This window comes from Callorhinus ursinus, unplaced genomic scaffold (genome assembly GCF_003265705.2).
Source record: "Callorhinus ursinus isolate GAN/ISIS: 27379988/994484 unplaced genomic scaffold, GSC_fseal_2.0 scaffold70, whole genome shotgun sequence".
Lineage (NCBI taxonomy): Eukaryota > Metazoa > Chordata > Mammalia > Carnivora > Otariidae > Callorhinus > Callorhinus ursinus.
In genome coordinates, this window is record NW_027397132.1 from 2,949,739 (window position 1) to 2,976,902 (window position 27,164).

Sequence of the window (27,164 nt, forward strand, 5' to 3'; positions counted from 1 at the left end):
AACGTTTCCAACGTTTAACAATTATCGAGTGTGAGAACCCAGACCCTCCGTGGTGGAGCTGACCGTTCGGTGGGAGCCGCAGACCTGAGTCCAGTGGCCAGTCCTGCGAGGCATTGCTGGGTCATGACCCGCGAGGGTGGGGGGAGGTGGGGCCCCCCAAGGTGGGAAGCTTGCGTGCTTACTCACGTCCGTGGGGACCTGCAGTACATACTGGTCCAATCATCACCTGAGCGAATACACAGATACAAACATAAACAAGTGTTTGCGGGGGGTGGGGGGGGCAAGTAACACATTTTTATGAAAAACTGTAACAAGAGAACCTACTTGGCAGAGGGAGGACAGTAAAAAGGGGGTCAGGGATCCTTAGGGAAGAATGACACATCCAAGGATGATTTGGGGGTCTGGGGGATGGCATTCCAGCCAGGGGACAGCATGTTTAAGGAAGGGAGTGTGGCACCTTCAGGGGGATTGACAGGTCCCTGGGGATGGAAGCGACAGTGACCTCAGCTGAACCCGATGAGGCAAAAGAGCCTAAAGGGCCATTTGGGTCAGGTACAGATTTAGGTCTTATTCCACCAGTCATGGAAACCAGTGAGGGGTTGTGGGCAGAAGGGCAGCATGCAGACCCACGTATCTGAAATAGAACCACTGGCAGTTGTGTGGAGCCTGGATCAGAAAGGGGTCAGTGACTGTGAGGGGCCAGTTGGGAAGCTGGTGGCCCAGGCAAGGGGGTGTTGAAGAAGCGAGGTGGACAGACCTTGGGGGGATTCCAGCAATATTTATGTCATCCAAAGGCATATACATACACCCTCGTGGTAAGAAGGTAGAATGGTGCAGCTGCTAGAGAAAACAATATGGCAGTTCCTCAAAACATTAAACATAAAATAACCATATGATCCAGGAACTGGACTTCTAGGTATGGAACCAAAAAGGACAGAAAGCAGGGTCTTGAAAAGGTATTTGTACACCCATGTTCAGAGCAGCATTATTCACAATTGCCAAAAGGCGGGAGCCAAATTTCCATCGACATGTGGGGGATGCACAGCCAAGGGAATATCGCTCAGCCTTGAAAAGGAAGCCGACTGACACCTGCTACCACGTGGAGGAAGCTGGAGGGCGCTGTGCTAAGAGAAGCCAGCCGGCCACAGAAAGACAAGTCCTGTAAAATTCCCAAGAGTGGTCAAGTTCTTAGAGACAGACAATAGAAGGGTGGGCGCCAGGGGCTGGGCGGAGGGGTGGACAATGGAGAGCTAATGGGGACAGAGTTTTGGTTTTGCAAGATAAAGAAGTTTTGGTGGTGGATGGTGGTGACAGTGGCACAATGATGTGAATGTACTCACCACCACCGAACTGTATACTTAAAATGTTTAAGACAGTAAAATTCATGTGGTGTGTTTTACAACGGCATCTGTATTTTTAAGAGTGAGAGATTTACATGTAACCTCCAAGGTTCTTTCTTCTGGCTCATCTGAGGTGACTTCTCGCTTTTTAATGCCAGGTCTGTTTGAGGACAAGAGGTACGTATGTACCTCCAGGCCCCTCTGGCTGCACTTAATATGAAATGTGAAGACTTATGCACAGACTGACAAAGCTATATGAATCTTTTCCCGAGGAGCAAGAACCTGCATGGTGATAACACCAGGAGCTTGCAGGGCTGACGCCCAGTGACCTTGCGAAGTCCAAACACCCCATCGTTGCAATTCCTTCCTCCAACAGCAAGCCACTGGATATACTGACAGCATCAGCAGAGAGCATAAGAAAAGGGCCAATAAAAGACCACTGAAGAACCAAAATACAAGACGCTGAATTCTTGTCTCACTCTGTCCAGGTCTAGAGGGCATACTGGAGCTGCTTCACAAAGCATGCACTCAAAAAAGGAGCAATGACTGGCTTGCCAGGGAGAACCTTGTCAACCTTTTGGATCCTACGAGATCCAGGCTCTTACCCTGATAGAAGCCTCTGGAGCTAGCTGCAGAAAAAGAAAGGAAGAGAAGTAACTCCAAGGTACTAAACCATCGACAAGAGAAGTAGGCTGAATGGGGAGGTGACAGTTAAGGCTGTGTTGAAAAGAGGCAATGAGCTACCTGGAGAGAGAGCCCATTAAAAAAAGAAAGAAAGAAAAGACAAAACATGTGAACAGATTATTTATCCAAGAAGAAATGTGGATGACGGACAAGCACAGGAAAAGAGGCTCAACCTCATTGCATGTTAGGAGCAAGTTAAAACAACAAGGAGATAGCACTAGATACCTATTAAAATTACTTAAAGGAAATGATGAAGCCAACCGTCCCTGCCAACGAGGAACAGCAGGCTTCTCAACATAGCGAGCGCTTGAGAAAACGGTCTGGCGGTTTCTCATCAAGTTCAGCAGACTGACCTGATGGCTGGCAGTCCCATCGCTAGGCTTTAACCCAAGTGAAACGGAAACTTGTGTTGACACAAGGACCTGTGCACAAATACTCACCACCAAACACTGGAAACAGCCCAACCACCCAAATGAACCTGGGCCGGGGGATGGATAAACAAACCTCCGCACAGCCACGTGATGGAATTCACGGCACCAATGAAAACGAGCAAAGTGCAAACACGCGGGACAGCATGGGTGAACCCCCAAATGCACTGGGTGTGCTTTTATTTGTAGGACATTCTGGGCAAAGCACAACTGTAGAGACAAACAGATGAGCGGGTGCCCAGGGGCTGGAGGTCTGGGGAGAGGCTGACCCAAACATGACATGCGGGAATTTTTGGCAGGGGCGGTGATTGTGGTGGTGATTGTGTGACTCCGTGTGTCTGTTAAAAGTAGCAAAACTGTGCACTAAAAAAAGTGAATTTTACTCTGTGTAAATAGTACCTTTTTACAAATTAGAACAGCAGCCATTCTACAGAGCTTGCGTTTATAGACCCCCAAACAAAGATTAAGGACCATGCTGCCCGAATCAGAAGCCACGAGCCACAACTGGCTATTTATGTATATTCTAATTAAAATGTGCATTTTATGTATATTCTAAATAAAATGAAGTAAACTTCATCAGAATTAGAATTAAACTTTCCATTCCTCAGTGGCATGGGCCATGTTTCCGGTGCTGGATCTGGAGAGCCAGGTGGCTGCGGTGCTGACCGCTGGGTGGGGTACGGCCGGGCTACGGCCTTGGCTCGCTCCTCTCTTTATCTTCCCAAGTCAGGAATCATGCCAGGGACGGAGTAGCTGCACAAGACCCACAAAGAAGCGACAGTGGGCCCCCAACAGCTCTGAGGGCTTTTCACTTGATCTCCTGGTCTGGGGCAGGTATGTGCAAAGCGGCAGAGCAGAACCCCAGCATGAGCCCAGAGGCTGATAGAACCCCAGAGCTGGCTGAGTCTGAAGGCAGGCGGATGGGGCTGAGGAGGAGAGGCCTCCAAGTCTGGAAGCTGCTGGTCCACACCAGCATCCTCGAGGGGTGGGAGCTCACTTAATATGTGTCGAATGCCTGGGGAACCCAGACCACTGTCTTCTCATCTTTTTCCTGTCTGCTGAGAGTCCCTTCCTGTGGCAGCCTTAGCCTTCTGGGATCCTTCCTGTGGCCCCAGTACTGCTTCCTGCCTCTTTGCTGAGTCCCGAGGGCCTCACGTCATGCAGCCACGGGACCTCTGGCTATTACTGGGCAGGACTGTGAAAGACAGCCAGAGAGGGACAGAGAGAGAGACAGAGAGAACAATGCTCCATAGAAACACCACCTCCTTGCTCATTTGAGACCACAGCTCAAGAACCCAAGAGACGTGAGCCCTGTGTCCAGAGCTCCCAGGGAGCAGGCTGACTTGTTTTTCTTTTACAGCCTACCACCTCCAGCCACCCTATCGTTCCTGAAACACCAGTTCAGGAAAAGCTGTGTCTGACTTCGACAGCACAGGACATTGCTGAAACCAAGGCATGGATGGAAAGTACTCTTGGCAGAATACCCTGGTGTTGGCGCTTAGAAAAAGGGGCAGACTCAGCTGGGCGGTTCTGGCTTGGGGCATCTCTCACGAGGTTGTGTCTGTCAAGATGTTGGTCTGGGCTGCACCCTTGGGAAGTTTGTCTGAGCCTGGAAGATCCGCCTCCAAGGTGCCAAGCTCAGGCACCTGGAGGCTCGGCGTTGCTACTGCCTAGAGGCCTGTGTCCCTTAGCAGCTGGATGACCTCCCGACAGGGCGGCTCGAGCATCCTCCAACGTGGTGGCTGGCTTCCCTCGGAGTGCGGGATCCAAGAGACAGCGGAGAGGGGGCTGCAAGGTCTCTGTATGACCCTCAGAATCCCCACCCTGCCATTTCTACCATATCCCCGTGGTTACAAGGTCAGCCCAGTTCAGTACAGGAGGGGACCCCACAGGAGTGTGGCCACCAGGAGGGGAGTAGAATGGAGGAGGAGATGCTCCACACATCTCTGTAGCAGCCTGACAATCTGTGGGCGATAACCATGGGAGCGGTCTGAGGAAGGCGAGCTCTGAGCTGGTTGGACGGTGCAGTGGCCACCTTAAGACAGAGTGGCACGGAGGGACGCTGGAGGGGGCACGGACTTTGGAACTCGCCATGTAACCGTGGACAAGTTACTGGGCATCCTCTGCTGTAACACAGACTTAGGGGCCTGTGGGAGATCTTAAAAGAGAACGTCAATGGGCCTGCAAGACACTCATGAACTCACTCATGTCACTCCGAGAAACGGAGCGTGTTTTATAGGAATAGACTTGGAAGTGAGGACAGCAAGACTCTTAGACCGAAGGCCAGCTCCACAGAAGCCCCCAGAAGCTGCTCAGCCCGGCAGGTCTTGCAAAGGAGAGCACTCTGGACGGATTGCAAGAGCATTGCACGATGGGCGTGCCGAGGGATATTTTTTTCTGAGCTTTTACCGTGAAGACCCGATGGGGTGGGGAAACTTTCAAAAGTGCCGGGACCCCCAGGAGTGAGCGTTTTTAGGTCTCAGACGTGTCCAGCACTGCGTCACCGAGGGGTGGCTTTCCGGTCCCCGTGGGCTCCCCCGGTGCTTCCTGTTCTTGGGCTTGCGCTCTGGGAAGTTGTGGCTCTCTGCATCCGCTGTCTGTTTCTCTGGTGTGTGGACAGAGGTCTGCCCCGTGGCCTCACTTCTCTGAGGGATCTGAGAAGAGCTGTTCATTTTCCACGCGTCCAGCCTTCCTTGCGACACGTGGACCAGAGCCGTGGCGTCTCCGCCCCTGACGCACGGGACTGGAAACGGGAAGTGATTGTAAGTGATCCTTCAGCAGCTCCGTTTCTGCTTCTTGGCAAAGGTTTCGTGCATCTACGGGGTCATGCCAGGCTTCCCGGCCTCAGGTCAGAGCCCAGTCCGTGAAGCATTACAGTGTGGCGATGTGGTGGCCGTTCTAAGGCTTCACGATCCTGAACACGGGCAGGAATGCCTGAGGGACAGCTTATGGCCCCTGCGGTTCCAACACACAGCCACCGGTCATGTAGCCATGGAGCATTTGAAATGTGGCTGATCCAAACTGAGATGTGCTGCAAGTGTCAAATACACTATACTACGGATTTCAAAGACTTAGTTAAAAAAAAAAAGCAACATATTATTACTATATTCATAGTTTTTATATGGGTTACAGTTTGAAATGATAATATTTGGGAAATACTGGGTTAAATAAAGCGAACACTAAAATTAATGTCACATTTCTTTTCACCATTTTGTTTTTTTTATTTTTTATTTTTTTTAATTTTATTTATTTATTTGACAGAGAGAGACAGCGAGAGGGAACACAAGCAGGGGGAGTGGGAGAGGGAGAAGCAGGCTCCCGGCTGAGCAGGGAGCCTGATGCGGGGCTCGATCCCAGGACCCTGGGATCATGACCTGAGCCGAAGTCTTAACGACTGAGCCACCCAGGCGCCCGTCTTTTCACCATTTTATTTTATTTTAATTTTTATTTTTTTTAAAGATTTCATTTATTTATTTGAGAGGGAGAGAATGAGAGATAGAGAGCACGAGAGGGAAGGGGGTCAGAGGGAGAAGCAGACCCCCCGCCGAGAAGGGAGCCCGATGTGGGACTCGATCCCGGGACTCCAGGATCATGACCTGAGCCGAAGGCAGTCGCTTAACCAACTGAGCCGCCCAGGCGCCTTCTTTTCACCATTTTAACGCAGCTCCTAGAAAATTTAAAATTGCATTTGTGCCTCACATTATATTTCTGCCGGATGGTGTGTTAGAGGCCAGTGACACTTCCTTGGTCCAATCAATGTTTTTGTCTTCGTGATGATGCTTTTGATTTGTGTTTGAGCAGAGCGAGGGCTCCTAGCTCTCAATTTGGTGTCTCTGTGTCGTGTGTATTCCTTCCTCTCTTACTTGTCAGATCGCCTTGTGCAAGTCGCAGTGTCCAAGGGGCCTGCGCCCGGAGCTGAATCCACCGCGGGAGGGCGGTGCAGAGGCCAAAGGAACATGCAGTGTCTGGCGAGCCATGCGCTGTTTCTGCCCCGGGGTGGCTTTGGTCTTCAGCCACGGAAACAAACGCCGGCCAACTTAAACACGAAGGGAATTTATCGGCGTGTTGCTGGGCAGTTCACAGAACCAAAAAAGCCAAGATGCAGGTTTCCGGAAAGGGCGGGAGTCAGCTGCCCTGGGGATTTATAGCAGCATCACCTCAAGGCTGCTCTCTCGGCCGGGGGTGGGGTGGGGTGGTGGGGGCCTGTGGGGATCCATCAGCTCAGGCTTCTCCCCTTCTTGCACCATCCCAGGCCAGCCGAGCGGGGCAGGAATGCCCAGGACACGGCGGCTGATTGGCTGGCAGGGGCTCTGGGCCCAGGTCTGGGAGGGGGAGTGTGTGCTGAGCGGGCAGAAACAATATGTAGCACTGCCTCATTCCAACCTCATTTCGTCAGTGACCACTGGAGGACTCCGCCAATTCAGCTCTTTTGAGAGACTCTTAAGTGCATCTTTGCAAACTTTGAAATATGGAAACACATCAAACATGTACAGAAGAGGACAGAATAAGAAAATAAATCTCCACGGACCCGTCGCCCAGCCTCCACAAGGATCAGCGTCGGGTCAGGCTTGTTTCATCAATAAGCCACCCAAATCCTCCTGAATTATTTTGGAGCAAATCTCAGGCATTATATCATTTCCGGTAACTCAGCGTGTATCTCTACAAGAGTTTGCTTAAAAAAAAAAAAAACCCACCCAACATAACCACGATATTATCACCCATAAAAGAATCCCAACAATGCCATAATATGACCACGTTTCTGGCCGGTGTTCAGATTCTCGTTTTCTAACAACTTTATGGAGGTAGAATCTCCGTATCAAATTAACGAACTGTCGCCCCGTCCAGTCTTCCGGTATTATTTAGAAATGTTTCTGCCACCCAAAATGCTCCCTCACGCCCTTGTGCAGCCAGGCCTCACCTGGGAAAACAGTCTAGTGAAAAGTTAAACATACACTCAGGGTGCAGCCCAGCACTTCCACCCCAAGGAACCTGCTCAAGAGAAATGAACACACATGCCGAAGACCACTCCATGAATGTCTAGAGCAGAATTACTCATGAAACCCACACTGAAAACGATCCACGTGTCTATCAACCAGTGGGCTGATTTTTTTTTTTTTTTAAACCGGTAGAGTCCTACAATCAAGCACGATCAGCACTAACAAGGCGGGACTGCTGATATGTGGGACAATATGGATGAACCACAAGCCTGGTGCTTAGTGAAAGCAGCAGAATCATCCATGATGGATGATTCTGTGCAGGGGAAACGGGTAAGAAAGGAGAACTTTAGAGGAGAAAGCGTCTTGGGGCAGCCTGAGTGCCCCTCCTGGGACCCTTCCCTCTCCTCTCTCCTCGGAGGCTCTAGCATCACCCTCCAAACCAGAAGCTGGTGCTTTCAGTTCTGCAACCCCAGTTGCCCCCAAACAAGGGCACACAAGGCTTGGCTACTTCCAGAAATAAATGCAGACGGAACAAAATGCAAATTTAGATATCAGGAAATATCCTGCCCACATCAAGTTAAGGATCATGTTTTCATGTCTTAAAACAATACTTTGCTTCTGTCCTGTTCAACGTAATTTGTTTTTGTTTTAATATGATTTGCTAGCAGATGCCAAACCGGAGGGGGAGCTGTCACCTCTATCCTTCAGACCGGGTGGGTCAGGGGCCCCAGTCTTGCGGCCCGCGGCGTCTCGCTCGTACCTAAGAGTGCACGATCTTCTCCAGGACCCCTGCAGTTTCACCTTGTCATTCATCCTCGGGAGGTGGTTAGGGACCACTGTTGTCCTGCTTCGACAGTGGGGAGGCGGGGGACTCAGCTCGATGTGTCTCTTCTCAGACCACAGAAGCTGCTGGTGAAAAATTAACCAGACTCGTCCCACAAGCAGATCTTTCCCTTTGGCAATTCACTGCATCATACTTTATTTCCGTTAACCTTTATTGAGCTCTTGCTGTGTGCCAGGCACCGTGCAAGCACCTCGACTACCTTATTTCATTCTCTAAACGACCCCGTGAAGGCATGATCACCGGCCCCGTTTGACAGTGCAGACAAGTGAACAGAAGTTTAAAGAAGTGAAGGGGGTCACCTGAGGGCCGCGGCTGGTTTAGCTCCTAGACCGAGGTGTTGTCAAAACCCACTTGGGGCTCTCTGTACCCCCTGCTCCTTGCAAATTGCTGAAATTTATTAGCTGAAGGGGAATTTTCTAAAATACATAGGCAAAAAGCTTTCCCTTAATCTTTCCTACAAAATGCTTCGTCACCCACACAGGTGACAATACGCTTCTGCCCCTGAGGTTAGGAGAGCTGATGGCATACGGGTGCAGTGGGTGCGTGGACAACCCCCTCAGGTTTCAGGTGCAGCTCCCACAACTTACTACCTGCGTGACCCTGGGCGAGTTACTCGATCCCACCCCATGCCTGTTTCCCCACCTCCTGTAAATCTCCAGACTAGACGGGGTCGGGGGGACCTGTGTGTAGAAGGCTTGGTGCAGCGCCTGGTAGGTAAGCCAGATCTCAGTCATGCTGCTCATCATCGGGCTGGATCACTACTAGCGTTCAAGAAAGGTCAACTGCAGCCCACGGTTACTAATTTCATATGTTTCATATGTTTCAACCTAAAATTATCATGGGAACTCAAGCTTAAAAAAAAAAACACAGACCCAAGTGTAGGAGTGCGACCAGAAATTCTCTGAGGTCTGAACAGGGAAGAAGATGGAGCCAAACGCTGCAAGACAAAATGAGATTGGACGTCGCGGACTCCAGGCCACGGGGAGCGGCTGCCTGTTTCTCACCCACCTCTAAACGCACATGACCACAGTCCCTGTTTTGAAGTGGGAGAAAAGGAAACAGTGAACGCAGCTTCCCACGTCTGTGAAGAAATCTGTAGCCTAGAGAAGGAAATGGAATTCGAGAAGCCCTGGCCTCCAGCCCAACTCCCAGCCATTTATCAAAAGTGTGGCTGGACCAGATGCACTCTGCGCTGGGGTCATTGGAAGCAGATGAGACAGGGCCTCCTGTTCTGTGTGTACCTTTGCAGCTGATGTGCGCGGGGAGGCCACGGAACGCGTGTGAAATGTGCACAGCCCAGCAGCCCCTGGCTGTCTGGTACCCACCTATCATATTTCCCCTCCGCCATTTACCCGATCAAGGATTCAAAGGGAAAGACAAGCTGGCAAGAGAGTCTTACAGACCTTACGCTAATCGAAAAGGATTAAATCTGTAAGACATCATTTTGCTTCCCTCTTTTTATGTTTATCAGTGCCATGGAGAATGAGCAGCTAGCTGCTGAATTTGAAGTGAGAGGGCATATTCACTTACCAGGTTGGAAATCCTCCCTGGCAAGCGTTTTCTTACCACACCAAGAGTAGCAAATGCAGGTCCTGGAGGATATTTAGAATAAACCTAGAATAAAATGATAGTTAATGTCTGAGAAAAGCACCAAATAAATAGAAGATATATATATATATAAAAAAAAAAAAAAACAGAGTACAGGACCCAAGATCCCTGAGCCTCTCTCAAAACTAAGAATGTAAACCACTGATTCCCACTTGGGAAAAGCCAGGCTTCACCCTATGCACAGGGAGACAAATGGAACTTCTACAAAACCTTCATGTTTCTCTTCCGTGACCATGATGACTCAGCAGCTACCCCTGACTGCCCAGCCCCTCACCTACGGACTTTAATTAGCCATTGAAGATCTACAACGCTCCAGGGTGGAGAGACTTCTCCTCTCTAGGATGCCAGAAGTGAAATGGTGTTTGAACGAGGAGATGGGGCCGCACGTCCCCCAGGAGACCACCGTCGGGCTCCACTGGCAGTCACATGCTCACAGGTGGTGGTGCAGGGTGGTTCATGATTTCAGTCTGGAGTTACAAGGGCAGAACCACTAGCAGCCTCTTCCATGTCTGTTCTGCACTTCCTCCTAATTCACACAACTCCGATTTTGCCTGGGACGGGCCTGAGCCCAGCTAGATCACGACAGGCCTCTGCCTTCCTTGAGGCCGGGGGTAGCTGTACAATGTCACTGTGGTTAATGAGCTTAATCAAAGGTCACAGGGCTCAGGATGACCGACTCGTTCCAGTCTGCCTAGACTTCCTTGGGTACAGAGATGAGAGTCCTGCATCCTGGGAGACCCCATGGTCCCGGACAAACTGCAACAGTTGGCCACCCTCCAAGAAGGCTCTTTGAAAGGGGCAGAGGCTGTGGCCAGTGCGTGTCCCCTTTGCCTGTCCCCCCTCTTGCTGCATGGGGTGTGGGCTCAATTCTAGAGGTGACCATGAAGCATCGAGCATGAAGACAAGAGCCACTGACTTATTTTAACAGACAAAACTTGAAGAAGAAGAAGAAAAAAGAACTGTGTATTAGGTATAGGGTTGTGAACTAGGTAACCAAAGGGTAAGGAGCAAACTCTGAATGTCTCTTGGAGGTGGCAACAAAATGATGCGCATATTACCCCAGGGGACAAAGCAACAAGGTTGGAATTATTGGAACTTAGGAGCTTGGAGTAGTTGAAAGTCTGATTTGTGAGGTGGGGGCTGACTGGTGCTGGTGATTCTGAAGGGTCTCAATGAGTTGTCTCTTAGAAAAATAGGAGACAGGTGCTGCAGTAAGGGGTGGAGGAATCGGGGGTAAAGAAGCCTCCCTAGGACAGAGCTTACAGGAACAGGAAACAGGCAGAGCCCCAAAGGGAAGGAACCATTCAAATTGTTTGGACGATGCATCCATATTTTGCAAGTGGTGGTGGCCCGTTCATTCCCAAAGCTTTCTAGTACTCTGCTGTATGAATACGCCATACTTTATTCACTCAGCTGTGGACAGACATCTTCAGCAACGACTCTATGAACGCTTCCTGTCTATGTATCCCGGAGCACCTGAGCACACATCGCACTAGGTGTTGCTCAAAGCGTGGTCTCCAGGGTGCCTGGGTGGCTCAGTCGTTAAGCGTCTGCCTTCGGCTCAGGTCATGATCCCAGGGTCCTGGGATCGAGTCCCACATCCGGCTCCCTGCTCAGCGGGAAGCCTGCTTCTCCCTCTCCCACCCCCACTGCTTGTGTTCCCTCTCTCACTCTCTGTCTCTCTGTCAAATAAATAAAATCTTAAAAAAAAAAAAAAGCGTCGTCTCCAGAGCAGCGGTGTCAGCAGTAGCTGGGGACTTGTTAGAAATGCAGATTCTGGGGTCCCACCCAGACCTTTGGACTCAAATTCTGGGAGTGGGGCCCAGAAGCCCCCCAGGGGATTTGGACACATGAGAACCACTGTCCTCAGTTATGTATCTGGAAGTACACTTGGGGTCGCATGATATGCAACATTCAAAACTCCTAGATAATGTCAAACGATTTTCCAAAGCCTTTGTACCAAGCTGCACGCTGCCCCTTCAGTGTCTTCCAGCTCCCCTTGCTCTGTAAGTTTGCCACCACTTGGCTCAGTCAGACTTTTAAATTTTTTTCAGCCTGGCAGGTACAAAGATGTCTCATCATGGTTGTAATGGGTACTTGGGTGATTGCTGGTGAGGTGAAACACCTCTCTCAAAGGTTTACTGGTCATCCAGACTGCCTCTTATGTGCCATGCCTGTTCCAGCTGCTTACCTATTTTCCTCTTTGGTCATCTGTTTTTTTTCTCATCAGTCTGAAGCCCTTTAAGTATTTGGAAAGTGGGTCTTGGTTGGCTGTACCTGTTGCAGGTTATCTCCTTTCACTCCGACACTGGCCTTTTCGTTTTCATGTCCTTTCTGTTGCTACACTCTGATGAACAACTTCTTGAGTTTAATTTAGTCTGATTTGTCCCTATTTTCCTTTATGACTGGTGCGTTTAATGACTTAAGAAGTCATTCCTTACCCCACAGTCATGAAGATAATTCTCCCAGAGTGTCTTTGAACAGTCTGTAGCTCTGCCTTTCACATTTAATTCACGGATCCATCTGGAGTTGACTTTTGCACATGACATGAGGTAGGGGTTCCATTTCTTTCACAGACATGTATGTATATAATCTTCTCCGCACCCCTGGTTGAAAACTATGTCTTTCGCCTACAGCTCTGCTGGGCCCACTCTGTCACCCGTAAAGTGCTCACAGGTACGTGGATCTGTTTCTGAGCGTTCTGCCATCTCCTCTGGATATTTGTGTATACTTGGATCAAGACCACACAGTACGGGATGCCCTACCTACTCTGCTTCTGCCCCTCATGACAGGATTCCTCCCTTGGAGGAGCATCAAGCGCCCCTGAATCGGACTCTTCCCTTGTCCCCATCTCATTGGGTCGGGATGAGTGAACAGTTGCCTGTAATTTGGCTCATGTGTCAGGCCCTCCCTTCGCACACCATCCCGGCCTGTTGACGCCCCAGCCTTCCTCAAGGCTCCTCCCAAGTGCTGACACCTTGGATCAGTGGCAGCGGAAAGAGATTCCTTCCTCCCCAGACACAGCCTGTAGGTAGGATGACTGTATGAATGTCCTGGGGTTGCTGAAACAAAGTACCCCAAACCAAGTGGCTTAATCCACAGAGATGTGTTGTCTCACAGTTTGGAGGCCAGAAGTCTGAGATGGAGGCGCAGGGCCACATGCTTCTGCAGGTGCTAGGGAAGGATCTGTCTCCAAATTGCCCCCTTTTAATAAGAACCCCAGTCATGTTGGATCAGGGGCCACCCTCCTCCAGTACGGTTTCATTTTAATGAATTACATCTGCAACAGCCCTATTTCCAAATAAGGTCACGTTCAGAGGTACTAGGGGCAGGGTTTCAACATATGACTATCTGAGGGACACAGCTCGACCCAGAACAATGACCATATCATCGATCATCCGAAACCGGGGCACTTTGGAGAGCAAAATGGGGCACTTGCTGAAAATGTACCAGGATCACAGTGCAAACTGTGAGTGCGCTGGATAGTCCAGGACATGTGAGCCACCCTCCGTAGACAGTGACCAGGAGATCCACATCACGCAAACACGTCTAGCTTCGGCAGTGGCTCAGTGAGAAGGTTTTAACTGTAAATAACAGGAAACCCAACCCCACGTGGCTCCGACACGGAGGGGATTTATGACCTCACGTGTAAGGACTTAGGAGAAAGGGTGGGCCTAGGATGTGTCGATTCAGTGACTCTGTGGCGCCACCGAGGACGCAGGTTCTCTCCACCATGTGGCTCTTATGTCCTTGATGGATCAACTCTGGTGCTTTCGAGGTGGCTACAGGGCCTTAGGCCCCCTGTCTTCCCAAACCAGGATCCGGACACCAGGTTTGCTTCATGCATCCCTTTTTAGGAACAAGGACACCTTTCCTACTCCAGCCCACTCCCCTTCAGGTCTTGTTGGCCAGAATTACCCTCCACACCTGTGCCCAAACCACGGCCTGGCAAGGGGGGGGGGGACCCACCACCACTCCTCTCTTAGGAGCTGGGCCCCACTTCTCCTGCAGCCGATAGGAAGTGGGTATCTGGACAAAACTGGGATTCTCTGGGCAGGAAAAGGAGATGGGTTGGGAGGGGGCTGCTAGGTAGGCAGCCAGAATGCACCTGCCACGACAGGGCAAAGAACAGGCACTGAGAACGAGCAGCACAACAAGGGGTGAGTTAAAAGGAGAGATTTTCACACCTGGGCATGCAAGCAAAAACTAGGACCCTCGAATCTTCAAGGTGTTATTCTTGGCAATGTTTTGGGAAGCTGGCAGCAGCACTCACGCCTCGTAAGGTGGAAGGTGTGATCATCGAGGAGGTTAGATGGTCTTTTTATTGCCCCGGATGGAAGATCATTTCGCAGCAGAGAGCGCTGCAATGCAGCATTGCTAACGAGTGCCGACGAGAAACAAGCAATTGGTCAAAATGATTGTTAGCAAGCGACAAGCCAGCAAGGCAAGAATGGAGTTAAGGGGACCTGAACGGGCCACAGAAAGCAATCATCAGGAAAAAGGTGGCAGGGTTGGGGCGGGGGGTGGGGGGAAGAATCCCAGAGAGCCATTCCAGTGTCTGTTACATTGCACTGTAAAAAATGACACTTCTGCTTAGAAATGCAATACATGTTCATTGGAGAAAATCAGGAAATACTTACAAAAAAGAAACTAGTCACACGCCTAATCTCACCACTAACTACTTTCAATAGTTGGGCGCATTTCCCTGAGCGTGCATGTGCACGCTCACACACCCGCGCACACGCACACTTTGTCTTGCCTTTTTCACGTCACTTCACTTTACATGGTACTTCGCCCATGTTATTAAAAGTTCTTAGTTGACATCATTTTAAGTAACTGCAGAATGCATGCATTGATCAATGACTTTTTGCAAAACACCGTAAATCTGTGCTTGGGAAGGACTCTCATGGGGGAAGTGGAGAGTGGAAAACCTAAGTGCCCACATTACTCACTGTTCTGTGCCGCATTGTGAAGGTAGGTCAGAGGCTTGGCCACCTTCTGGTCTCTGCTTCAGCTGGGGGGCAAGAAAGCCTGTATCGAGGAGGATGGGGTGGGAGAAACGTGTCGGATTTCTGTGTGTGTGTGGGGGGGAACCCTGTGCATTGATTTGTGCTACAAACCATAAAGTGAAACATAAAACTCTCTAATTATTAGTGGCATTTTTCAAAAAGATGAGCCATCAAGTGCCTGAGCCCTTCCTGGAATGATAGTGAGCTGGCCCCCTGCTGTACCTTAAATTTCCTCCCTTAACTGGTATGATGGATCCTTAGGAAGCACTGGAGAACCATTATCAGAATCATCTCTCCTATTAAGAGTGTCATTTTTTTTAATAAAAAAAAAACCACAATAGCGAGGTGCAGAGGTACTTTTTAACTGCCCTGGTAGGAATCCCCCCACGCCCCCCGCCGCCCCCAGCTATTTGATTCCAGTGCGTGCTAGGGTGGACTATCCATACTCCAAACATAGATACATTCCAGTCATTTAATTCCGTTAACACTTAAGGAGTGAGCAGGCCTTGCCGATCACAAATCAAGCTGCATAATCTGTTTCTCGGGTTTATTATTTTTGTGAGGAGAGCGTCTGCCCTCTTGGGGTGAAGCGCCCTATTGATCACCCAGCGCGATGATCCTATGTGTCCCTCCCCACCCCACCCTTCCTGTCGTCTGTACCAAACCTGTTTTAGATTCACAAGACGATCGCCGTGTCCGAGGTGCGCCTAATTCTGTACTTTGAAGTACGCTCCCTATATTGCTGGGCCAAGGATGATGCCTTTCCAATGAATTGTTGTCTCTTTATTCATCTGATTTTCCAAGCTAATATGATGCACTTGTTTTGGATGGACTTCCGCCCTCACGCGAACGGATGGCCCTCCAGTGTTCTTTGTGCCGGCTTTCCCCCCTTTCTTTCTATTTTTAAATTAAATTTTTATGAAAAAGAATGTGCTTCCATCCGGAGGCATAAAAATCGAGGACTGTTGCTCCTTGTGCCTGACAGGGGCCGCAGCATCTGGACAAAAAAGCCATTTCTCTCTGCAACGGGACAATCCAAATGCTGGCCCACAGATAACAGGCCTGCTCCCTGGGAAACGAAGACTTGTCTCGGTGAATGATGGCTTGCTGTTTGGCCTTGGTGTGTCTGTTTATAAAGAGAAGCCAAACTTCATATTTATAGAATAATGAATAATGCAATATTAGTTATTGGTTAATGCAGAACGGCAACATCAGAAGAAAAGACAGACATGGGGGTTGAGAGTCAAGGTTATGTCAGGGGCGGGAGAGAAATGGAATTTTTTTCCCCCTCCCATCTTCCTAGTATGTGTGTGCTTAAAAAAAATCACTTAATTGGGTGTTTTTTGGTTTTTACAATAAGGAGGCGGCTGCATGCAGACGAGACTGCTCGCTCACTGGGCCTGCCTCCTGCATAGAGCCTTTTGGAGCACACGGTGGACCTGGTCACATTCCAAATCCCCCTCCAGCAGCCAGGCAGCGAGTCTTGTTTGTTTGTGTGAGTCTGGGAGGCCCCAGCATCTTGTTAGCGTTATACTGGAGAGCGGTGGGGGAATCTTTCTGTTCAGGACTCTGCAAAGCTCTTCCTGCTTAGAAAAGAGGTTTTGTTTGACTCTTTTTGGCCTCCGAGGCACCAAAGGGAGTGATTAATAGGGAACCACCTCGAGATTTCAACAGAGCAGCAGTGTGAGCTCCCAGGGTGGGCAGGGCCTTTGTTTGGCAGAAAATGGGCGATAAAGCAGAGACGGGGCTGCCGGCTGGGAGTCCGGTCCTCGGGCCTGCTCAGTTTCATCCCTGCCAGGCCAACCTCACGACCGGCGCCGACCTGGGAAGATTCATCTGCCTGCATCCTGGGCAGTGTGATTAGCAGGGGCTTTCTCCTCTGGGGTCGGGGGGGGGGCCCTAGAGTCTGGCTGGCAAGGGGAGACAGTGGGCCTCGAAAAGTGCTCGGGCCCGGCTGGGGCCCAGAGACTCTGTTCTTTTTTGTGAGATCCCGCAGGCAAGAGAAGAGCAAAGGCGTCAGGGGGAGAGCACTGGGGACATGTGGTCCTGGGGAAGGGGGGTGTGAAAGGGCTCCTCCACAGAGGCGCCAAGGCGGCTGGGCCTCTAGGCCTCTGTGGCCGGGAGCAGAAGACGAGCCTGTGATCGGCAACAAGGCTCCTACGACCATAGCAGAATCTAGGGAGTGCTTGGGAAGTGGGAGGGAGGGGACAAGGCAGAGCAGCGTTAAACCAGGAAGCAAAGCAACAGTCAGGACGCCCAGGCCCGAAAACCATGGCCCCAGCCATGGTGGGTCCCCCACCAGCTTGATGCTCCTTGGGTGCATGTGTCCCCGAGGCTGAATGGGGGCATCAGCAGGTTGTTCTGGTCACATTAGAGTGAGGGGCAACAGGGACGTTTCCCTTCCTTGGAGCCCAGACCCCTTCCCTTCATTTAAGATCTGCTAGGTGTCAGGCAGGATGGTAGCATCCCGTGCAAATTCCAAAGCCAGGCACTCAGCATTTGCAGAGCCCCTGCAGCTTTGCCCCTGCGGCAGGCCCGACGCTGACATGGCCACTGGTGATTTCGCCCCAGCACGGAACTGCTCCGTGACAAGACTTCAGAGGCAACGGAACGTACTGGTTGAAGTGGGGAGTATGTTAGCTCAGGCAGCTGTAACAAACAAACCACAGCCCGGGCCACTTATAAACAACAGACCCTGCCTTCTCACAGTCTGGAGGCTGGGAATCCAAGATCAAGGTGCCGGCAGGAGGCAGCCAGCACGCAGAAAGCCTCCTACGGCTTTAGCCACGATGAAATGATGGCCACTGGGCCACGCCTGCCGTGCCCAACTCCGGGGGGAGCTGCGGACACAGAATCCAACATCCATCGCCCGCTGTCCCTCATGCCCCACCCCCACGCCGCCCTCCCCAGGGTACCGCTTCACGCCACGACCTAACGAGGACGCAAGTTCAGCTAGCAAGTGCCAGAAAACTCAACTTGAGATGGTCTAAACAACGCCAAAGTGTCAGTCCACACGGCTGGGCTCTGGATGTAGGTGGAATTTTGGGGTGGCCTGACCCCCCAGCTCTAGCGCCCTCAGTCCACAGTGAGGCCAGCTCTGTTGTCTTCCTGCGGCAGGCTGGAAGGCCCATGGCCACACAGCCCACGCCCCCTTCCGTGGCCTCTCTTCTCACAGCCATATCTCAGAAGGGACGGACCCTTTCCCGGAAACTCCTATCAACCGGAGGCCTGACCTCTCCCCGACGGCTCGGAGAATGGTCAGCAGTGGCCAGCTTAGATTCCTGAATCACTCACCGTGCACAGGATACACCCCCCTGGGTGCAGAGCTGGGGTTGGCCCCCTGCCCTGTGATGGCTCCATAACGGGTCAGGGCTGCAAGGGACCAAGGCCACGGAACACGGTCCACTGACAACGTCTGCCTCACCGAATCTTGTCCAGCTGTGCCCCGAGGCAGGTACTACGGTCATCTATGCTTTAAAGGTGGGGCACATGGGGACGTGTTGAGACACACAGGCAGGCGGGGAGCTCTAGCACAGAGGTGAAAACGAGGCTAGCTCTTGACCTCATGCTCACTTCAGTGTGGACAGGCCATGCAGTGAGGACAGTGAGTCATTACGGGGAAAGAAAAAAAAACCCAAATGGAAACCCACCGTCAGCTTCCTCAGAGTCACACTGTCCAAGAGCATTCTGGCCAACACGTGTGTACAGTTCTTTCCTGCTATTTTTATTGTGTAATGTGTACATTTCCTCCCTGCAACCTTTTAAAATTGAGAAATGTAACACACACACAGAAAGGTGCATAAATCTCACGAATAAGGATGTGTTCACTTTCTGCTGCAGTTTAACAAATGACCACAAATTTGGGAACTTAAAAAATGCACTTACCTCCGCTTCCGTGGGGTAGGAACCAGGGCTCGGCTTTCGCTGGGTCCCACTCAGGGTCTCACGGGGCTATAATCCAGGTACAGGCTGAGCTTTGTTCTCACCTGGAGGTGCGGCCCTTTCAAGCTCATTCAGGTCGCCAGCAGATGCAGATCCTTGTGACTGCATGACCGAGAGCCCCAGCTTCTTCCTGGCTGCTGGCTGGAGGCCACCCTCAGGTCCCAGAGGCTGCCCACAGTCTCCTGCCACATGGTCTTCACTTGGCTGTTTGCTCCTGCAAGGCCAGCAGGAGAGTCTGCGTCCAGTCACCCCAGGAACATGAGCATGATGGGCGTGACATCCATCATCCTTCACATACGACATGATATTGTCAAGGGAGGGACATCTTACTCCTCTCACCAAATTCTATTATCTATTAGAAGCGCATTGACCGGTCCAGTCCACACTCAGAAGTGGGGCAATGATACAGGCTGTGGACTCATTGCGGGTCCCCTTGGGGTGTGCCTAAGTGGAACCCAGGTGAAGAAACTGAACATTGACCACCAACCCAGAAGCCTAACTTACCCACCCCCATCTCCACTTAGAGGTAAGACCAGTGCCAAGCTGGAGCTGGCTCATGAGAACCAAATGTTAAATTTTCGGGAATTCTGAAACAGATATTATCGAAAGTTAAGTGATATAAATTTACAGTAAAAGCAGTACTATTGACAACAAGGTCTCAAAATACATTACCTCCCGATTATCCTACCATGGCCTACGCTCTTGAGATTATTTACATCTATTGGATCCATATGCTGGAAATAACATTCTCAACCTGCACTCAGACACTCCACGTTGGTAGCCTGAAATTGGCCATCAGAGGAATCTTTAAGTTGTGGGAATCTGAAAATTGTATAGTTCAGAGCTTGGAGGTTGAAAAGGGGGGTAGATAAAACAAAGAATACGCAACAGAGATTATACGTGTCTGGCAGGGCCTAAAATATTTGCCATCTGACCGAACCCCCAATCTAGACTTAAGAAAGTAATAGTGAAAATTAACAATGTAGTTAGACTTAACTTTATGTTAAGTCTGTAGCCTTTATACTGTAAACACCATAAAACCATATAAACACCATAAAACCTTGAGGAAAAACTGGATCTGTAAACCACGATCAAATTTGGCAAAGGAGTTGCTCACATCATTGATGAAATCCTGAGGTCTTTCTGGCTTCCTTTCTGTCTTGCTTATTAACATAACATCAACCAGGTTCATATCACAGATTACATTTACTGATAAGTTTGTTGGGGAAATAGTAGGTTGGGAGGCAACTCAATTTGCCAGATCACGGGGAGACTTTCAACTGCAGGTTGGCCAGGGTACAAGAGCCCAGCGAAAGCAAGCAAAAGCATTCTCCGAGCACCAGTGGGCTCTAAGAGATTTAGGAGCAAGACTGCTGTTTACCATTCTTGGTAGTCGGTGTGCTGCCCAGGCTTGCTATCAGCGACACTCATAATAAACTTAGGCACATATACAGTCCCATCGGCCTGATCTTGAAGGTGAGTACTTCCTGGCTCTCCTTGATACCTTAACCAGGTTTAGAGTCGCCTTTTTCCCACCCGTGACTCAGGCACCTTAGAGCCCCGAGCAGCGACCGGCACACAGTAGGCATTTGGCGGAGGTTGCTGAAGTGGGCAAACTGCAGAGGAATGCCGATTTTTAACAGGGCAACTGGCAGCGGCAAGGCAGTTGTGAGACTTTATGAGAAAATGCCAAAAAGGAAAAAAAAAAAAAAAGTCGGGGGGACGTTTGCTTTCATATCTCGGTAAGCCTCCTCACATCGTTTTGACATCAATCTGGTATAAAATCAAAGGCGGGGGCGGGGGCAGCAACAGCCCCAACAGTGAGCAGCCCAGCCCAGGGCTCAGCGCGCGCCCGGCCGGCGACGGGAGAAGCCGGACACGTCACTCCGCCACTCTCGGGCACCCGGCGGCGGGGCCCGCTCCCATGAACCGCGCACGGGGCACCCCGCGAGCCCCCCAGGGCCACCGCACAAGAACGCAAACCCGGGCTGGGCGGACGGCGGCGCGGCCGAGCGCTCCGCCTCCGGGGCTACGTGGACGCAGAAGGCCCCGCCCCCGCCTGCCGCGGGGTCCCAGGGCCTCCCCGGCGGGGCGCGGATGACCTTGGGCGGGTCGGCGCCCACCCCGCCCCACACCTCGCCGGGACCCCGGGAAGGGCGGACTCGCAGTTGTCGCGAGGACGTAACCGACCCACGCCCCGCTCGCGCGCAGACCGGAAGGTGCGTCGTGACGCGTTGTGCGCAGGCGCGACGTACAGTGCAGCGCCCGGGACCGGCGCCAGGGGGCGCTGCGGGCCTCTGGCGCCGTTGGGGGAAGGGAGGCGCAGCGCTGGGACCGGACCACGTGCGCACCACGTGGCGCACCCGGCAGCCCCCGACGGAGATAAAGCGGCCCAGCCGGCCACACCGTGCAACCAGCAGCCGGGGACGGCGAAGGAATCAACCTCTCCGCTGGCGTCCCTGCTGACCTTTAGCCTCTGACCCCACTACCTTTAGGGTTACCCCTCACTGGTGGCCGTGTGGTGTGTTTATAAACAGAGCTCCCGGCGGGGCCCAAACCCCGGATGGCGGATTGCCTCCCGGGGAGCGGAGCCTCCCGCGCATGCGCTCCGCGCCTTCCGCGCGGCTCTTCCTGCGCAAGCGCACTGGCGGGCGGGGCGCGTCTCTGCCCGGGGCGGGGACGTGTGTCCGGGAGGGGGAGGGCGGCGACCGGGAAGAGCTGGGTTCCGCGGCTGCAGGCTTGCCAGGCCCTGCCCCGTCCTCCCTGGGCTGCATGCCACGGCAGGCCGCCCGGGTGCCCTGAGCCGGGACCTCGCCTGTGAAGGGGCCACCGTTGGCAGGTCAGGCAGGTGAGCTCTGGACCTGCCCCGGCTGCCCTCCCTGGCTCACGTGGCCGCCCCAGAGAGCCTTTAAACTCAGCAGCCCCACCCCCCCCCCATGCATTTTGAACAAAATGTGGTGTTTACAGGCAGTGGGATGCTGCTCAGCCTTAGAAAGCAAGGAAATTCTGTTAGGTGTATTTCATCATCATAAAAAAGGACAGTTCTGACCCAAGCTAAGGGATAGGTGAACCTAGGGGACATTAGGCTGAGTGACAGAAGTCAGAGACGGAAGGACGACTACTGCAGGAGTCCACGAACACAGGCACATTCATTTGGAATAGAGGTGCCCAGGGGGGTGGGAATTCTTTGATGGGGACGGAGTCTCAGTTTGGGAAGATGAAAAAGTTCTGGAGACGCATGGTGGTGGCAGTGGCTTCATGCCCTGAACCTGGCCCTGAAGAATGGTTAAAATGGCAAATTGTGTGTGGTGTATGTTTTACTACATCCTCCCCACTCAACATCACCCCGAGTTCTGCCCAACGATATCCTTTCTGTGTTCTGCCCCGTCTGTCTCATCCCTGCTCACATCGCCTCGAACCCCTGCAGCCTCAACGAGCCGCCCTTCTTACCTAGAACGCACCATCCTCACTGCTCCTTGCTGTTCCCTCTGCGCACTGCTGTTTCCTTCTCCTGGATTCATTCATTCAACAGACACAGATCCATGCTTATTTTCTGCTAGACATTATGCAAGACCAGGGGATGCGCAGGTGATCGCAACAGGAAAAGACTCTCCTGGGCTTTATATTCTGGCAGAGGGCATAGTCAATAAACACCAGCAGCAAAATGTCAGTTGGTGAAGTGCTGGAAGAACCATAAGGCTGCTGGGGACCCGGGATCTAAGCTAGATTGGGTGCTCCTGAGGGACTCTCTGAGTGCTGGTGGCTTGAGCTGAGACCTGCAAGATAAGGAGATTTCCATGGAAGATTGGGGGGGGGTGGAGGATGGAAAGGAGGATTTTTTTGGGAGAGAGAGGACAGCTAGTGCAAAAAGCCCTGAGGACAGGGCCGCCTGGGTGGCTCAGATGGTTGAGCGTCTGCCTTCAGCTCAGGTCATGATCCCAGGGTCCTGGGATCGAGCCCCGCATTGGGCTCCCTGCTCTGCGGGAAGCCCGCTTCTCCCTCCCCCACGCCCCCTGCTTGTGTTCCCTCTCTTGCTGTGTCTCTCAAATAAATAAATAAAATCTTAAAAAAAAAAAAAAAGAAACGAAGGCACAGAGGTGGGTGCTCCTGTTACGATAATTACAGGAAATACCCTCAAACTTGCTAGTGTAAAGCAATCATTTTGTTGGCCCGCAGTTTGGTAGGGCTCAGAGAGGCAGTTCTCGCTCGGGGTTTCACGCGGGTACCATCTGGTGTGGGTCGGAGTGCAGGCATCTGAGGCTGGCGGGGGCTGGCCGCCCCCGGCGGCTAGTTCGTGTGGCTGGCAGCTGGGAGCTCAGGGAGGGCTGCCTTGGGCATGCCCACCTGTGGCTCCTTCAGCTCCGTGGCCTCAGGGTAGCTGGACTTCTCATGTGGACAGGCTGCCTGCCAAGAGAACCAGGCAGAAACCACACGGCCTTCTAGGACGTAGCCTCAAAAGTCATGTAGTCTCGCTTCCGTCATACTTTGTTGGGTGGAGCAATCTGAAACCTGCCCAGATTCAAGGACAGGGGATACGGTTCCACCTCTGGGCAGGCGGGGTGGGGGAGGGAGTGTCCACGATTTTTGGAGCCATGTTTTAAAATCACTACAGGTGATCTTAGATTTTTTTTTTTAAAGATTTTATTTATTTATTTGAGAGAGAGAATGAGAGAGAGAGCACATCAGAGGGGATAGGGTCAGAGGGAGAAGCAGACTCCCTGCCGAGCAGGGAGCCCGATGTGGGACTGGATCCCGGGACTCCAGGATCATGACCTGAGCCGAAGGCAGTCGCTTAACCAACTGAGCCACCCAGGCGCCCGTGATCTTAGATTTTTTTTTTTTTTTTTTTTACAGATGGAGAACATGATGTGTAAGGTGAAGTGACGGGGCCAAGGTGGCAGAGTAGAGCGGGGCCTGGAGCTGGGTCCTCTCTCCCGCATCCATCCCACGGCCTCTACTCTGGCCACACGGAAGGGGGCTTCAGGGTCTGAGTCTGCAGGACCTAGTTTTGGCTGAGATGTATCCTCGGAGAACGAACCCCTCCTGAAGTCGCATGCAGCCGTCTGTTTCATGATCCTGTCTCTCTGGCTTCAGAGCCTCAGATGATGGTTTACTGTGCCTTGTCCACTTCCGAGAGCTGCACCCAGGCTGACCTTACCCACCGGAAGCGCTTGGTAAATCCTGTGGAAGGAGTCGGTGGATTCAACGCCAGGTTCACGAAGCTTGCCATGGGTTAAAGAGGTGGTACGTGCCAGAATTTAGCCAGCTATGGGGTCCCACTGGTATCTGGTGAGGAGTCCTTATTAACGTGTGGTTTAGTCACAGCTCATCTCTTAAAGGACGGGTGGGGACAGGCTGGCCACACCCTTTGGTGGCACCTCCTTCCTTAATGGCACCAGCGGTGGAGTTTAGAACGAAGAGCACGCAGCAGGGTGCTCACAAGTGGTCTCTCGCTGCTGGCCAGCAGGGTGGGGAAGCCCAGCTGGGCGGTGGACCCTGAGGATCTGCCAGGAAGACGTCCAGACACAGAAGGAGGAAGGCCTCCGTACTTCATGTGATCCGTCCCCCTGACAGCGGAGCGTTGCAGCTTCTGGAGTCCCAGACGCAGCTCATCCTGAGGGCGCCTCGAGGATCTCGTAAGATGTATGTGTGGGGGGGTGGGCACGTGTAGTCACGGGATCCCAGACGTGGGGACAGTTCTGCAGCAGGAGTGATGAGGCCATTAAAGCTTCTTGTCCCATGAAGCAAGCATCTGATGAGGCATCTTCACAGAAGGACCTATTTTTAAAAACTTAGCTTTCTCCTCCCACCAAATTGTAATTTGTTCAGAATTTTAAAACTCTAGTTTTGGCTAAACTTCCTCCTGCTCCTTCCCAATCCTCCAAATTTGGAGAAAATCTGTATCAATATCTGTATCTATATATATCTCTTTCTTTCTTCTTTTTTCCCCCAAGCAGGGAGCCTGATGCAGGACTCGATCCCGGGACTCCAGGATTACGACCCGAGCCAAAGGCAGTCGCCCAAACGGCGCTGCCCAGGAGCCCCTACATGTATCTTTCAACATTGATATTCTCTGTATATCTATCCCTGGAATATTGTCCTTTCTTCCTCCTTTTTTTCTGGTTTTAGACATAAAAAAGTCTGTTACACACACACCCACACACACACACACCCACACACACCTACCACGTACTGAGGAACTTACTGATCCAGGTTCCTGTACTTTGCATAATCACTGCTGAGGACTTTGCAGTAGGGAACAGAATTTGGTACCTGGGCACGGAGAGCGAGCTACAGGTGTGGAATTCCAGCATCTCATCATGTTAGAGAACTGGGCTAAAGCAATGATACGCAGAGTGAGGTTGCAGACCTCTCCTGGTCTGCCAACTGTTTACAGGTCTGTGACAAGAAAGTATAGACGTTGGAAATACATGTTTAGGAACTTCTTTAGGAATTTGACATTTTAATGACATCCGACAGTAGATCCCGTGGACTTGTCATCTGTTTTACAAAACGCACTGGGAAGAGGCCCAAAGCCTGGTCCTTCACTGCGCATGGCTTGGGAAAGACTGGAAGGAGGAACTCACCTAAAGCTTTTGGGCATGCCATGAGCCACACCTAGAAACCCAAGACAACAACTGGAAAATTGCCATACAATGGATGCATATTTAAAAAAAATCAGTAATATTCCTATATACAAGTAGCAGCTCCTCAGAAAGTACAATGGAAGAAAAGATTGCTTTTACTGTGCAAAATAAAGGAGGACACCCAGGGATAAACTCAAAAAAATGTGCAAAATCTGTATGAATGATTTTCTCTCTCTGAGAACTAGAAGACACCAAAAATTTTCTTGATAAAATCAAGGTTACGAAGGACCCCGACTCACTTCAGAGTAGGCCTAGAGGACATCCAAGCGAGCCGCGGTGCGGTTCTGGGAGCTCATGGCTTCTTGCAGAGACGTACGAACACACGCACGTCTGTCTCCTCGGACCTGCCTATTCTAGATACTTCTGTAAGTGGAATCATACAGTATTCTTTGTGTCTGGCTGGCTCCTTTCGCTGAACATCACGTTTTCAGGGCTCATCCATGTTCTGGCTTGAGTCAACACGTCATTCCTCTTTGTAGCCGAATAGTATTCCATTGTATGGATAGACCACATTTTGCTTAATGTGCGTCTGCTGATGAACACTAGGGCTGTGTCTTCCTTTTGGCTCTTAAGAATAACACTGCTGTGAACATGTACCTACAAGTATTTGAGGCCCTGTGTGCAATTCTTCTGAGTATATAGCTGGGACTGCCAGCTGCTGGGTCACACGGAAATTCCATTTCAACTTTCTGAGAAACTGCCAGGGTGTTTTGCACAGTGGCCACACCTTTCTACATTTCCAACAGCAATGTACGGAGGGTTCCAGCTTCTGGACATCCTTGCTAGCACTTGCTAGTTTCCATTTTAAAAAATATCCATCCTTGTAGGTGCGAGGTGGAATCTCACTGTATTTTGATTTGCATTTCCCTAATGATTAATGATGTTGAGTATCTTTTCATGTGCTGGTTGGTCACCTATATGTCTTCCTTGGAGAAAACAAATACCAATAAATATTAAGAAAAAAAAATTAGTAAAATTGAATAGAAGATTTTTTCTGTTTTTTTTTTAATGACAGCTCAACAAACATAATTCAACATGTATTACAGAAAACCTTATAAACAATATCAAAAGATAACAGGAACCTAGATAAATATTGGTTAACATACAAGATAGACAAAGAAGGGCCTAAAATTTACAACACCCCAGCAATGGTGAACGTATCTAGAACCCAGAACATGACCTTATTTTAAAATAAAATATTGAGAAAATATTCTAATATAAAGCAAAGCCGTCAAATTTTGCATTATGTTGGAATAACAGGAGAAGTTTCACAAGTGCCCTGATAGGCAGGTTGCACCCAACAGAGATTAAATTAGGGTCTCTAGGAATTCCCACATCAGTATTTTTTTAAAGCCCTGATGGTTTGTTTCAACGTGTGGATGGGCTGAAGGACCACATTCTAGAATCTCACACTGTGTCTGTGGCTCACGGGGGGGGGGGGGGGGGAGACTGGTTCAAATGCAGATTCTGATCCAGGAAGTCTGGGGTGGGGCCCAGACTCTGTTTTTAACGAGATCCCGGTGATGCGGGTGCTGCCAAAACAGGGCTGCATTTTTTTTTTTTTTAAGATTTTATTTATTTATTTGACAGAGAGAGACACAGCGAGAGCAGGATCATAGGCAGGGGGAGTGGGAGAGGGAGAAGCAGGCTTCCCGCCGAGCAGGGAGCCCGATGTGGGGCTCGATCCCAGGACCCTGGGATCATGACCTGAGCCGAAGGCAGATG

General features: G+C 51.1%; 2 long non-coding RNA genes across 20 annotated transcripts; one reads left to right on the forward strand and one right to left on the reverse strand.

Annotated features, from left to right (window-relative positions):
- Window positions 1-5,705: 5,705 nt before the first annotated feature.
- On the reverse strand, window positions 5,706-21,369 carry LOC112816921 (uncharacterized). Of its 16 annotated transcripts, XR_012376304.1 has the most exons (6): window positions 14,794-20,081; window positions 14,029-14,218; window positions 9,764-9,847; window positions 9,106-9,266; window positions 8,150-8,233; window positions 5,707-7,124 (listed from the first exon to the last, which is right to left on the reverse strand). It is a non-coding gene; the product is annotated as an uncharacterized lncRNA (long non-coding RNA). The 16 variants fall into 16 exon arrangements; XR_012376292.1 differs by having other exon boundaries at window positions 5,706-9,266; window positions 14,794-14,872; window positions 15,516-20,081; XR_012376290.1 differs by having other exon boundaries at window positions 5,709-8,295.
- LOC112816922 (uncharacterized) lies at window positions 20,184-26,399 on the forward strand. 4 transcript variants are annotated; one of them, XR_012376305.1, is made up of 4 exons: window positions 20,184-20,268; window positions 23,647-24,036; window positions 24,260-24,435; window positions 24,750-26,399. It is a non-coding gene; the product is annotated as an uncharacterized lncRNA (long non-coding RNA). The 4 variants fall into 4 exon arrangements; XR_003206275.2 differs by lacking the exon at window positions 20,184-20,268 and adding an exon at window positions 21,488-21,640 and having other exon boundaries at window positions 24,257-24,435; XR_003206274.2 differs by lacking the exon at window positions 20,184-20,268 and adding an exon at window positions 21,489-21,640.
- Window positions 26,400-27,164: the final 765 nt, after the last annotated feature.